At 36.3% G+C, this 14112-nt stretch overlaps 1 long non-coding RNA gene across 1 annotated transcript; it reads right to left on the reverse strand.

Moving 5' to 3' along the window:
- Nucleotides 1–10773: 10773 nt before the first annotated feature.
- LOC143235323 (uncharacterized) lies at nt 10774–13776 on the reverse strand. Its single transcript, XR_013019037.1, has 3 exons — nt 12632–13776; nt 11693–11824; nt 10774–11592 (listed from the first exon to the last, which is right to left on the reverse strand). It is a non-coding gene; the product is annotated as an uncharacterized LOC143235323 (long non-coding RNA).
- Nucleotides 13777–14112: the final 336 nt, after the last annotated feature.

The following is a 14112-nucleotide window of genomic DNA, read 5'->3' on the forward strand; positions in this document are numbered from 1 at the left end:
ATATAAAAGGGTAAAACTGGAAGCCCGGAAGAAAACATAATTCTTCTGGTAGATATTAATATGAAATATGAAAGGGTAAAATTGGAAGCCCGGAAGAAAACATGATTCTACTGGTAGATATTAATATGAAATATGAAAGGGTAAAACTGGAAGCCCAGAAGAAAACGTAATTCTTCTGGTAGATATTAATATGAAATATGAAAGGGTAAAACTGGAAGCCCAGAAGAAAACGTAATTCTTCTGGTAGATATTAATATGAAATATGAAAGGGTAAAATTGGAAGCCCGGAAGAAAACATGATTCTACTGGTAGATATTAATATGAAATATGAAAGGGTAAAACTGGAAGCCCGGAAGAAAACATGATTCTACTGGTAGATATTAATATGAAATATGAAAATAGGAGAGTCGTAGAAAAACATAATTCCTCTCACATATATTAACCCGAACTATAAAATAGACAGATAAGAAAGAAACGTATTTCCACTGATAGATATTAACCCGAAGTATAGAAAGTACGCAATTATAGAACATATATTGATGTTTTTATGAATAATTTTATGGTAATTTCAATGATCACTTGCTCTGCACATCCACTAAGCTGAATTTAATTTCTTAAGGTTCTTGGGTCATGTTTGTAGTAAATCTAAAACATAGAAATTGTCCACTACAAAACCGCATTTATATTGACATCTTGTTTCACATGACTGTGAATTTGAATCTTGGTCGAGGTGGAAGCTTATTTTCAATTAATTTTGAAATAAGATACATTAAAATTAATTATATCTGTTATGTATGATAAGAATAACAAGCATACATAGGGTAGTTAAAAAGATACTCCTGAATTTATCATCTGTCTTCCAGCTTCACATAAGCATTAGTTAAAAAGATACTCCTGAATTTATCATCTGTCTTCCAGCTTCACATAAGCATTAGTTAAAAAGATACTCCTGAATTTATCATCTGTCTTCCAGCTTCATTTATCATCTGTCTTCCAGCTTCATTTAAGCATTTGAAGTGTTTAACTGGAATGAACTGTAACGTTGTTTTCAGATTTTATTCAGTATAAAAACAAAACCGATTTATTTCAGAAAATAATTTTAATAGATAAATAATATACGTATTAAAAACTGGCAATTCTGTATGAAAAAACATTTAAAGTTTATAAAGAAAAATAATTGCATTAATTTTGTTAGTTTGCCTAATAAGACTCACAAATAGACAAAATTATTAGTTTCCGTGTTCAGAATGTCCAGATATATATGAACTACTACTCCGTGAAGTACAGATACCTGTAACGTAATAGGAGTAAGTAGCAGTGCCTCTCGGAACAAAAAAAGTGGTGATATTGGATCAATACAGTTTATAAGTGCAAAAACAGTCAAGTTGTATTTAGAATGAAGTTTATTTGTAGCTAACTCAAAGCTACACACTTGGTTATCTGTGCTCTGCTGAGCACGGGTATCAAAACCTGGTTTCTAGCGTTGTAAGTCCGCAGACATGCTGCGTGCCAATGGGAGGCTTAAAAAGTAGCCAGCCATAAAAAAATGGTTTAAAAAGAAAAAGAGGCAAGCCTCACTAAAGGTCAAACCCTATAAAGATGTAATATAAAAGTGAGAAATTAGACAAGAAAAAATTTGGCAATACTTGGTCCCCTTCACATAACATAATTCTTTTTGCGATGCCATATTTCAATGAGGTAAACCCCTTTACTTCAGCACAACTGTTTTCATGCGTGTAAATTGTTTGAATTGAGTATATCATAATTTGGAATAATGTGGAATAAAAGTGTTAGAAACAACCCATACGTTTGGAACTCAAAACATTTACGACAGTTTCAGTCTTTGTAATTACACGTCACCAGAATTACTGTTATGTCAATACTCATTAATATTCATACTAAGTTTTGTTTGTTTGTTTGTTTGTTTGTTTTCTGAATTTTGCGCAAAGCTATTCGAGGGCTATCTGCGCTAGCCGTCCCTAATTCATCACCACCCACGTCAACTCTTGGGCTACTCTTTTACCAACGAATATTGGGATTGACCGTAACATTATAACGTCCCCACGGCTGAAAGGGCGAGTGGGTGATGTACAATACCAGAACAATGAAAGAAGCTAAAATTGCCAATACGTATAAAACATACATGCAGAGGTCCGGCATGGCCAGATGAGTAAAGGCGTTCGACTCGTAATCTGAGGGTCGCTAGTTCGAATCCCCGTCGCACCAAACATGCTCACCCTCCCAGCCGTGGGTGCGTTATAATGTTACGGTCAATCCTACTATTCTTTGATAAAACAGTAGCCCAAAAGTTGGCGGTGGGTGGTGATGACTAGCTGCCTTTCCTCTGGTCTTACACTGCTAAATTATAGACGGCTAGCGCAGATTAAGTGAAAAATTGTTTGAATTAATTTACTTAATTCGTTCGTGATATTATGAACAACTCATTTGTAAACTATATATGTAAAAATGGCTCGTTTGGGTTGAGAAACTATTTTACGTAGAGGAACGAAAAACGTTTCGACCTTCTTCGGTCATCGCCAGGTTCACAAAGAAAGAAAAAGGTAACTGACCGGAAGCTGACCACATGTTTGAAAGGGGTTGTGTAACTGAGTGTCGGAATGTAGAGGGCGGTGTTAGATGTTTGAACATATAATTTTATATTATTTATTTTATTATTTTTAATATAAGTATAAAGGTGTTCCTTTGTATTGGTTTATTTTGGGTTTAAGTTGTTGTGTAAGTAAGGCTTCTTTAATTTTGCGTTTGTTAACTGTGTGACAAGTCGTTTGATGCAATAAAAGTCACATATAAAATGCAAATAAATGCCTAAAATCAAAGTTACTTAGTATCGAGGCCCGGCATGGCCAGGTAGGTTAAGGCGTTCGACTTCTAATTTGTGGGTCGCGGGTTCGAATGCCTGTCTCACCAAACATGCTCGCCCTTTTAGCCCTGGAGGCATTATAATGTGAGGTCAATCCCACTATTCGTTGGTAAAAGAGTAGCCCAATAGTTGACGTGGGTGGTGATGAATTAGGGACGGCTAGCGCAGATAGCCCTCGAATAGCTTTGCGCGATATTCAAAACAAACAAACGATCAATCATGAGCTGATTTTAACGAAGTGAATTTTTTTCTCCTCAGTCGTTTATCTTTTAAAGGCATTACTTGACCCTGATGGTCGCCATACATGTTCCGTATCTGCTGTTTTTATCAATGTTGCGAAGGGCATTCATTGTTCTCATAATCTAAACTCAGTACCTAACATGATGTCTTTACTTAAAAATATATGTTTTTGTAATCGTTTCTCGCACATGTTGCTTTTGTGTCTGAGAAATGTTAATACTTCTTAAGACTAATTGTTTAAGACGGTTCGTTCTCGCTTCATCACTTCTAACTGGCAACCAGTAAGTATGTCATTTCATATCAGAGATTTAATAAAGCTATTCTCACTGATCTGACATAACCTGCTCTAATTAACGTGCTTATTGGTGGAAAAAAACTCCACCGCGATCCAGACGCTTCGTCTTGGACGAAGGAGTCGGGAACACAACTATTCTGCTAATAATCCCGGTCGACAAAGACCCGTGCATTGTGAGCGATGTTCTCTTACATTCGATGCGTATCTCGCGTGGCGTGCACTGGCCTTTGTAGTTCGTGTCAACCAACGTCATCGAGGTGAGAAATCATTATACTCAGTGGTAATCTCGTACCAGCACGTGGAGGTTTGAGAGGCGGCGAGAGATTTAATTATATCAGTAGCCTCCATACCAGACATACCTCGGACCTTACGTTCTTGGCAGATACGATGGACTATTTCTCTTTCAATAAATAACGCTCGCTTGTCCGAAATCAATAAAGCATAGCGTGTTCCTCAAATTGTGAACAGGAACTGATTGTTGAACGTCTACGATCTAAGATGTTTTGTTCTGTTTTAATGAAGATGGTTATTATGGAAGACAGATACGATTTCTTGGTGTCTAATGTGGCGTGTTGATATTTAAATTAAACTACGTATGCATGAAATGTTTTCAGCTATTGATTAAACTACAATTTCTCCACTAAGCAGCATCCAATCAAATACAAGACAACGGTCAGCCATTTCACAGCTAACCCTAAAATGAATGCGGTTTGTTACTGTAAAGTTGTTATAAACCAGGGTCAGCAACACCTAATACAATTTTTTGTATTCCAGGTAATGGTTATTTAGAGGACACATTAATCACTTTCATCACGTGACTTTTTTTTCCTGTTAATTCAACATGACAGAACCATGTCACAACACTTCCATCAACTGAATCAGCGAGATGTATGACTGAAGTGCACTAAAGATTTATCACTGACTACATTCTTATAACAATAAAAGTAATTTACTACTTGTTCCAACAATATTTATTATTTTACGCCCTTCCTCGTGAATAAGCAAGCTTTCATTTATTTAGGGTCTTCTTCGTCATTGGCTGTTGCTAAGTTATTATGCCAACTGGATTATACAATGACATCACATTCTCTTAAGACATTAAAATGAACGTGCTATCTTAAGTTAGCGCGTTCTTTAATGCGTGTTAACAGTTTTCTTTCAGTGGAACCAATGTAAACTTCCTGACAGTGAAGAATAGTAAATTTATAAATTACATGTGATGATTCTGAAGTTGGAAGCTGATTTTTAAGTCTAAAGAGCAATCGTATAGACAACTTAACTGTGTCTGCTAATACAGTCTTCGAATGATATTGTCAACTGTTTCTTAATGATTAAAAAATGTTTACCCATTTAGAGCAGAATGATGACAAGAGAATGTTTTGGTACGATAATTATACATACTGTACTAACACATTTCGTTTGTTACATATCATTCAGTTGGCTTCGCTATATGGATTTACCCCTTCAATATCGGTCAGGACTTCCATCAAACGATATGATATATTGTGTGGATTTACTATCTCAGTATTGGCCAGACACTTCCACCAAATGATGTGATACATCGTATGGATTTAGAATCTCAATATTGGCCAGGACACTTCCACCAAATGATGTGATACATCGTATGAATTTAGTATGTCAATACTGGCCAGGACACTTCCATCAAATGATATGATATATTGTGTGGATTTACTATGTCAATACTAGTCACAGCTTCCACCAAATGATATGATATATTGTGTGGATTTACTATGTCAATACTAGTCAATACTAGTCACAGCTTCCACCAAATGATATGATATATTGTGTGGATTTACTATGTCAATACTAGTCACAGCTTCCACCAAATGATATGATATATTGTGTGGATTTACTATGTCAATACTAGTCACAGCTTCCACCAAATGATATGATATATTGTGTGGATTTACTATGTCAATACTAGTCACAGCTTCCACCAAATGATATGATATATTGGATTTACTATGTCAATACTGATTTACTATGTCAATACTAGTCACAGCTTCCATCAAATGATATGATATATTGTGTGGATTTACTATGTCAATACTAGTCACAGCTTCCACCAAATGATATGATATATTGTGTGGATTTACTATGCCAATACCAGTCACATCAAATGATATGATATATTGTGTGGATTTACTATGTCTACTCTCAATATCAGATCAGAACCTCTTCACGAAATGATATTACTGTTTGTACAAATTTACTATGTCAGTATCAGGCAAAGATATTTTCATCAAGTCACATGTTTGATTATGTGGATTTATTCTGTGAAATATCAGATAAATATAATTCCCTCAACTGACACAGTAAATTACATAGATTTATTATGATTAAGCGTTTTACATGAAATGAGTTTGTTCATTTTCTACTTTCACCTAAACATCACTACAATGTTTTAAAACACACTAAGAACAGAGGGAAGTCCAGTCCATCTATAGTTTGATATTGCTAGGTTAACTAAAGGGTGTGAAATAAAGTATCCTAAAAAGAGTACATTAGTTCTATTAGTTCTTTACTTATACTGTAAATAAATATCTTTATTTATGATATTTATAGTTTATAAAATTAAAATTGTTTTAAATCATTTATGAAGGTCATTAGTTTTGTCGATAACAAAATTTGTGGCTCAAACAGATAGCGACAATTGCTTGCTAAGATTACGAACTTGCGTTAAAGCCCGTCAGCTTTTAGTGTTATAGATGAAATTAACTAGATATTAATTGGACCTGACTCAGTAATCCTCGAGGTGTTCGTAGAACTACATATATAAGTAAGTTTCTTTAGGTCAAAGAGAATACTTTGAAATTGAAATTTTGGCTCTCAAAAATTAAACCATGGATGAATGAACTCTGTCTGCTTCCGTTACTCAAAGAAGTGCCAAGGCGGAGTCTGAGTCGTGAGTTACCGGCCCAAATAGATACAGAGGTCCAAACAGCCCGCCTTTTAACTGAGAAACTCGAGGTCCCGGGAACCACTCTGCCACTTCATTCGTAGATATTTTGTTTTTTTATCGTAGAAATCACTATCAGTGAGACCGCCCTTCTACATGGTGGTCCAGGTGGCGATGTGCGAGCCGGGCTCAGAGATCTGTCATGATTCTACATAATTATGGTCGCGGACCAATTTGGTAGAAATGTTCTCCAACCAAGCGTTCAATAATGAACGCCACTAACTACATTAATAATTACAACTGGCCCTACGGGTGGGGAAAGTAGCAGCTGTGTGGTCTTTGTTGGCGGCTGCCTATCTTCGGACCACCTGAGGGCCGAAACTCTTCTCCGAGATAGATCGGAACGAGGCTGCGGTACAACCTAACAGTTGAGCCAACCAATTATACCATCGTAATTCACTTGCAATGAGGTGTTATTTTACATAGTTACCGATTTACAAGAAGCTTTTATTGTATTCTTAATTAACCAACGATTTATGTCAATATTAACAAACGACGGCTGAATGCCCTTTACGTAATTTTTTTGTAAGATGTTACATACCCGCTGTTCTGTTGTAATAAAAACATAAGAAAGTTTTCGTAGAATTGGATGTTTTAATAAAAATCAAATGGTTAAAATGAATGTAGAAAAGGGATGCCAACATTAGTTTTGTATTGACAATTGTTCACCTAGTTTTATTATTAGTTTTATTATTCTGAATACACAATACATGAGAAACTTGTTTTGTTGAAGTTGAATAAACTTAATAGAATATGTCTAGTTTTTAATCAACCTATGGAGGCCTAGCGCGTTAAGGCGTGCACTTCGTAATCTGAGGGTCGCGGGTTCGCGCCCGCGTCGCGCTAAACACGCTCGCTTTCCCAGCCGTGGGGGCGTATAATGTTATGGTCAATCCCACTATTCGTTGGTAAAAGAGTAGCCCAAGAGTTGGCGGTGGGTGGTGATGACTAGCTGCCTTCCCTCTAGTCTTACACTGTTAAATTAGGGACGGCTAGTACTGATAGCCCTCGAGTAGCTTTGTGCGAAATTCCAAAACAAACAATCAACCTATGGAGTCTAGTTTCTACAGCCGATAAGCTTATAAAAAACCTGAAGTGCCTGCTCATTAACCAGCCTGACATTAACCTGTTTCTAGTTGTAATAATCGAGTTAAGACATTTTACGAGCCTAAGAAACAAATGTTTTAACACCTGCCATCGCATACGACTTGGATGTCGCACGTTTGTGCACCATTTTTGTTGTTGCTCCCTTTGAAAGATGTTTCTTTAATATTTATGTTCCTGAGGATGAATGAAACTGAGGCGATTGATAACGCATTGTGAATATCTGGCGAGCTGCAAGAGGTTCCGAACTAGCTAGCCACTAGTTGACGCAGCTAACTACTCCACAATCAAGAGAAGGTCAGGAACACGAAGTCGGGTGGAAAACCACAGTGTACAGTATGAAGCAAGTGTGTAACCAAATGTGAATGACAAATATCTTACAAGGTGTGAAGATCAAATGGATTATTACAGCATCTATCTACTTTAACCTGCGGTAGATTCATACAAAATACCACGACATACTTGGAGATAATTGTAACTATAATGGGATGCTTGATTTTTTACGATATTGAAATGGAAAACATCAATTTTAAAAGTCGACTTTGTAAGGGCTTTGTTTTTACAACATAGTTCTCTTATGGCCAGGTAAGTTAAGGCGTTCGACTCGTAATCCGAGGGTCGCGGGTTCGAATCCCCGTCACACCAAACATGGTCGTCCTTTCAGCCGTAGGGTCTTTATAATTTTCTACGATCAATCCCACAATTAGTCGGTAAAAGAGTAGCCCAAGAGTTAGCGGTGGGTTGTGATGACTAGCTGCCTTCCCTCTAGTCTTACATTGCTATATTACGGACGGCTAGTGCAGATAGCTCTCTTGTAGTTTTGCGCGAAATTAAAAAAAACAAACAAAACAATCTTATTCGTTTATCTTGCATTATAATTATTCACAAGTTAAAACTTATGAAATTTTAAAAATTAGAGAAAATATTTTATCTCTTAAAATTTCTGGTGCATCGACATAAATTTTAAATAAATAATAAATTCCTTACTTTAAATGATATGAAGTAAATATAACAGACAAACCATCAGTTTAACAGATGTAATTCACTAAATCCAATGTGTGTGAATATAAAGTGGATGCAGTTTTGGAAGTCTCACTGTGCTAGAGGCAATGTCTTGACAATTTATAGTCCTTTTCTAATAAACAATTATAAGCCACCTGGAAAGACAACGTAATTAGTATAATAAACACTAGGCGTCGCTGTGGAGTTGTGTTACAACTATTGAATGACTGAAAGAAAACTGCCGTTTTGTTAACGCTGAATGAACTGCAGTAACAATCAACAAGCGTTAAAAATCAATAGAGGAATAGCTTTAATGTGTAATGAGAAAAGATGTCGGAAAATGCCAACAAACGACTTTTCAGAACAATAACCAGTCACGTACAGGCTGATTAGGAAAAACACCAATAAGTCTATACAAAAGTGTCTCAATCAGATAACAGAATAATTCTTCAAAGTGGCAACGTAGTACCACCATACCAAAACATTGTTTTTTTTTGGAATTTCGCACAAAGCTACTCGAGGGCTATCTGTGCTAGCCGTCCCGCATTTAGCAGTGTAAGACTAGAGGGAAGGCAGCTAGTCATCACCACCCACCGCCAACTCTTGGGCTATTCTTTTACTAACGAATAGTGGGATTGACCGTCACATTATACGCCCCCACGGCTGGGAGGGTGAGCATGTTTAGCGCGACGCGGGCGCGAACCCGCGACCCTCGGATTACGAGTCGCACGCCTTACGCGCTTGGCCATGCCAGGCCTTACCAAAACATCGTATACAATATTAAAATCCTGATAAACTAGAATAAAGAACTGCGAACACTACTGACGTACCAAGATATACCCTTTACGGAAAGAACCCGAAAACAAAACCATCTGTAAGTTTCAGAGAATCAAAATATTAGTTGCAGAGACGTAAACACCATGAATCATAAAGATACACCACTTTTATTTACTGAGCCTCATAACAAAGCTACTTGAAGCCTAGACAGAAAAGATAACACAAGCTACACGAAGCCTTAACAGAAAGGATAAAGAACACTAAACACGAAAATTTGTGTTCACTGAAATATTACCCTACAATTTGAAAACATGTATCACAACAAACTGTTAAAACCACCATAAATCATATCAAAAATTTTAATAACGCGAAACATACAAAAACATGCACACTTTTATGCGTAGAATATTAAAATTTAATCATTTAAGAACAAAACAATTAAAACAAGTTAAAGACAAAATGTAATATCTGTAACGCTATCTTGGTTTATCTTTAATAATACAGGCCTGCGATGGTTTTATCATCTTGGAATGTTGACATGTTCCACAGCAATTCCTGTTCGCTGAATACCAAAACGGTATTTATTTTTATCCATAACGTACAGATTTTTCTTAAAACGTCACATGTATTTTTTACATAAATGAACCATTTTCGTTTAAATTTGGCAACGTTTTATCCTTAAATGTTGACAAACACTGGCTATAAATTTCTCCAGACCAGTAGCGATGTGAGAATCTTATGGATCGTTCTAGAACCCACACATAATAATAAACAGTGTTCATTGTGCTAAATGAAATAATAATTTGATCTAAGTGAGAGTAACTGAATTATGAAAATCCGTTACTAAAACCAAAACTGCTTTAATGAAGTTTAAATTCGCAGACCTGCGTAATTAGTAAATGATTTATATTTGCTTTCATCTCTGTAACCCGCCCTCTTCTCCCGACAGACTTAAAACGCTGTAAACCGTGTTTAGATACCCCTGGTGGTCAGAGCCCAGATAGCTCATTGTGTAGCTTTGTGCTTAATTACTAACGAACTGTATTTACCAAATGTGGACTAAACCTAGCGGTAAACCACTGTTTTGAAAAGTTCGTATATGCCACAGTATCAAATATTTTGTCATCTTACCAGTCGACGACATGCTATTTTAACAATTACGTATTTAGCAGGAACAGCGTCTATCATATTTTCACTTTTAATGGCCGTTTATTTTTCCGACTCTTGATTTTAAGAACTGTCCACTTTATCTAGCTCACTTATTATCTAATATCGTAGACTTTGTTTGTTTTTGAATTTCACGCAAAGCTACACGAAGGCTATCTGCGCTAGCCGTCCCTAATTTAACAGTGAAAGACTAGAGAGAAGGCAGCTAGTCATCAACATCCACCGCCAACTCTTGGGATACTCTTTTATCAACGAATAGCGGGATTGACCGTCACTATATAGCGCCCTCATGGCTGAAAGGGCGAGCATGTTTGGTGCAACGGGGATTCGAACCCGCGACCCTCGGATTACGAGTCGAACGCCTTAACCCACCTGGCCATGCCAGGGCCCTCGTAACCTTTACTTTTCATCTCATAAAATGAAATAGAAATGTACAAGGAATCTGATATAATCTGGATGTCAAGGAATCTGATATAATCTGGATGTCAAGGAATCTGACATAATCGGGATGTAGCAGCATCTGATTGCGTGAACAACATGGTTTATGGGAAACTAACAGCGGTATATTATACTGGAGTAAATCTTTTAGCAAACCTTTCGCTTCTCCTTGGATGTAAGATAAATTAACCCAATTACTTGTAACCCATTATGACTCGGGTATTCTAAGTTAATTGCACATTTTGAAATACCTAAGAAAAATTATTTTCTGTTAATGCATCTTTAATACAAGTTAGTTCATTAAGTTCATTCCTCGGAACATTTCAAGTGGTGTTTACTCTGTAACGTAGATTAGTAACAGAAATTTGTTTTACGAATTGGGAAGGAAAAACAGAGTATTTGTATGACTATGGAAGTTTAGGAAATATAATCGTAATATATTCAATTCCGAGCGCCCGAGATGCCAGAACGTTTGAAAAATATAAAGAATTATTTTGTTCTCCGCTGAATTTCAAACGTCTTGAAGCACTTTCAGAGACCTTCTTTGGACTTTTACTACCTCTGCAGCTCCACTTCATCAGGATACTATCATACTAATAAGGACTGAGTTCCTTCTTCAGAAGCCTAACCAAGCATGCAAGAGTTCCATCGGTATGTTTAGAATTATTATCATTCTAGAAAATGAGCTTCCTCCTTCCGAGAGACTTCCTGAAAACACATCAAAATGAATTGGTATCTGCTATTATGAAGCAGAATCCAAGATTCCAATACAGTACAAAACACCAACTCCAACTGTGGCTAAACTTACTTGACTGAAGGCTTCAAACTATTTTGTTTTCATCTCTCAACACTGCATCTCTTGCCTCCAACAACCTCGTACTTTGACTCAACAGGTCAAAGTACTTGTTCTCTCATACAGGTTGGTTAGTTCAGAGGATTCCTGTTGGAAAAAAGAAGGCTCTTCTAGTTGTTTTTCTTTCGGCACATTTTCTATTGCTACAGTGGGCACTATTCCAGCCTCTATTAACACAATTTGTAGTCGAATTTTAGAATTCAACTTTATTATTAATGATTTCCTACACTTCTACAGCAAGACAGCTGTTAATAAGTGAAGAAAAACCTTAGATATTTAGCATCTGGTCTGGAAAGCTTAAGTGGTTCTTCACACACTAATACACTTCAGTTTTGATGAAATTTCTTGCTCAGTTGGCCATCTTTATACAAAACTATTATGTCTTACTCAAGCAGGAACCGTGCGTTTTGGAACCATATTCATACTTGAAAGTGAATAGATATGTTACTCACAAATCAAAAACATTATATTTAATTGTTTAAAACAACAAATAATAACTTTAACGATCAATAAAAAATTGTTTTAATACTTTTACAATTGAAACCTGATGTGTGGAATGTTATTTAATGTTGAACGTTAGTATAATAACCACAACATTATAACACCTACGTGTACAACTTTACAAAAACAGTACTATTACCAATGCGCACATTCTCATATGTTATATCATTAGAAATTATGCAAATCAAATACTTGATTTTTAAGGTATCTAAGTAGATAATGGTTTTATGTCGTCATTATTACTAGATTTTACACTGGATAAGTTTTGCATTCGAGAATATTCTAATATATGTACAATATTTTATTTCTTATAAATGACGAAATATAACATTCATCAGCATATTTTAAGTTCAATATAACAAGTCTACAATAAATACTGAAACACGATCTCACAGTTATTCTTTCGAGTTCTGTAAGTCAATGGCTGAGAAATGATGTCCAGATGTCATTTTGGTCAAAAATGGCGATTTTTTTTTTTTTGCTGACTTTTGTACATTTTGTACGTTTCTCGCCTTATTGGCAAGGCGACAACTTGAATCTTTTGATGAGCAAAGTTTTTCTACAAACCTGTAAATTTACGTTAATTAGTGGTATGATAATTCAAGTTAAAACTTGTCTGAACTTCATTTTTTTAACGTCAGTCCCGCGAAAAGTAACAATTATAGTATCTTTTAAACACAGTTTTGAAAACACTGAATAATTTATGTAACCACTAACGAAATACGAGGTGGTTGGAGCTTCGTACAAAGCTACTCTTGGACTGTTTTCGCTAGTTATTCCTAATTTAGAATGTGTGTGTGTGTTTTTCGTATAGCAAAGCCACAAAGGGCTATCTGCTCAGCCCGCCGAGGGGAATCGAACCCCTGATTTTAGCGTTGTAAATCTGGAGACATACTGCTGTACTAGCGGGGGGCTCTAATTTAGAAGCGCCAGACTTGGAGTAAAGGAAATTGTAAACGAAGCCCACCGCCAACTCTTTGATCAAATAATCGGACTGGACTTCAAGTTATAACTCCTCACACCTAAAAGGACGAACATTTTCGGTGTTGGAGTTCAGTACGAGGTGTGAAATCAAGGTCCACAATTACCCAATACAACCAAAGTTAGAGAACTTATGAATTTAAGTACAAAAAAATCACTTCCTTTTTTCCAGCCACACTGTGATCACGTATTTCAGGATTAAACAATTCTATAGCTATTAACATGAAATTCCAATAGTAGCGTCAATTGTTTCAACAAACCTTTGAAATTTTTTGAGAGTTCAAATGAAGGTCACCGATTAACAAAACAACATGGCGTAACGGGACTGTTGACTTGGACAGCATTGAAATCAAAGACATTTGTCCTTCAGGACTGATATTAATCTTCAATTACATTACAGTTTTATTAAATGGTTTAAGAACGACTTAACTTGTTTCTACGTACGATTGTTTTTTTCTTTGTTCCTTTGTTTTTTTTTAATTTCTCGCAAAGCGGAATATCTGCGCTAGCCGTCCATAATTTGGCAGTATAAGACTAGAGGGAAGGTAGCTAGTCATCATCACCCACCGCCAACGATTGGACTACTCTTTTACCAACGAATACTCGGATTGACCGTCACATTATAACGCCCCCACGAGTGAAAGGGCAAGCATGTTTGATGCGACGGAACTTTGAACTCGCCACCCTCATATTATGAGTCGAACGCCTTAACCCACCAGGCCATGCCGGGCCTGGATTGTTTGTGAGAAAGATTTGAAAAAAAGAGCGAATAAACCTATTCAACGGCTGTCCATGTTCTGTTTTTAAATGACGTAAACCAACAATTAAATAAGTAAAACATATAACAGCAAATAAATTTCCCCCTGTTTTTGAACACATATCATTGAAAGATC

Source organism: Tachypleus tridentatus, chromosome 2, assembly GCF_004210375.1.
Source record: "Tachypleus tridentatus isolate NWPU-2018 chromosome 2, ASM421037v1, whole genome shotgun sequence".
NCBI lineage: Eukaryota > Metazoa > Arthropoda > Merostomata > Xiphosura > Limulidae > Tachypleus > Tachypleus tridentatus.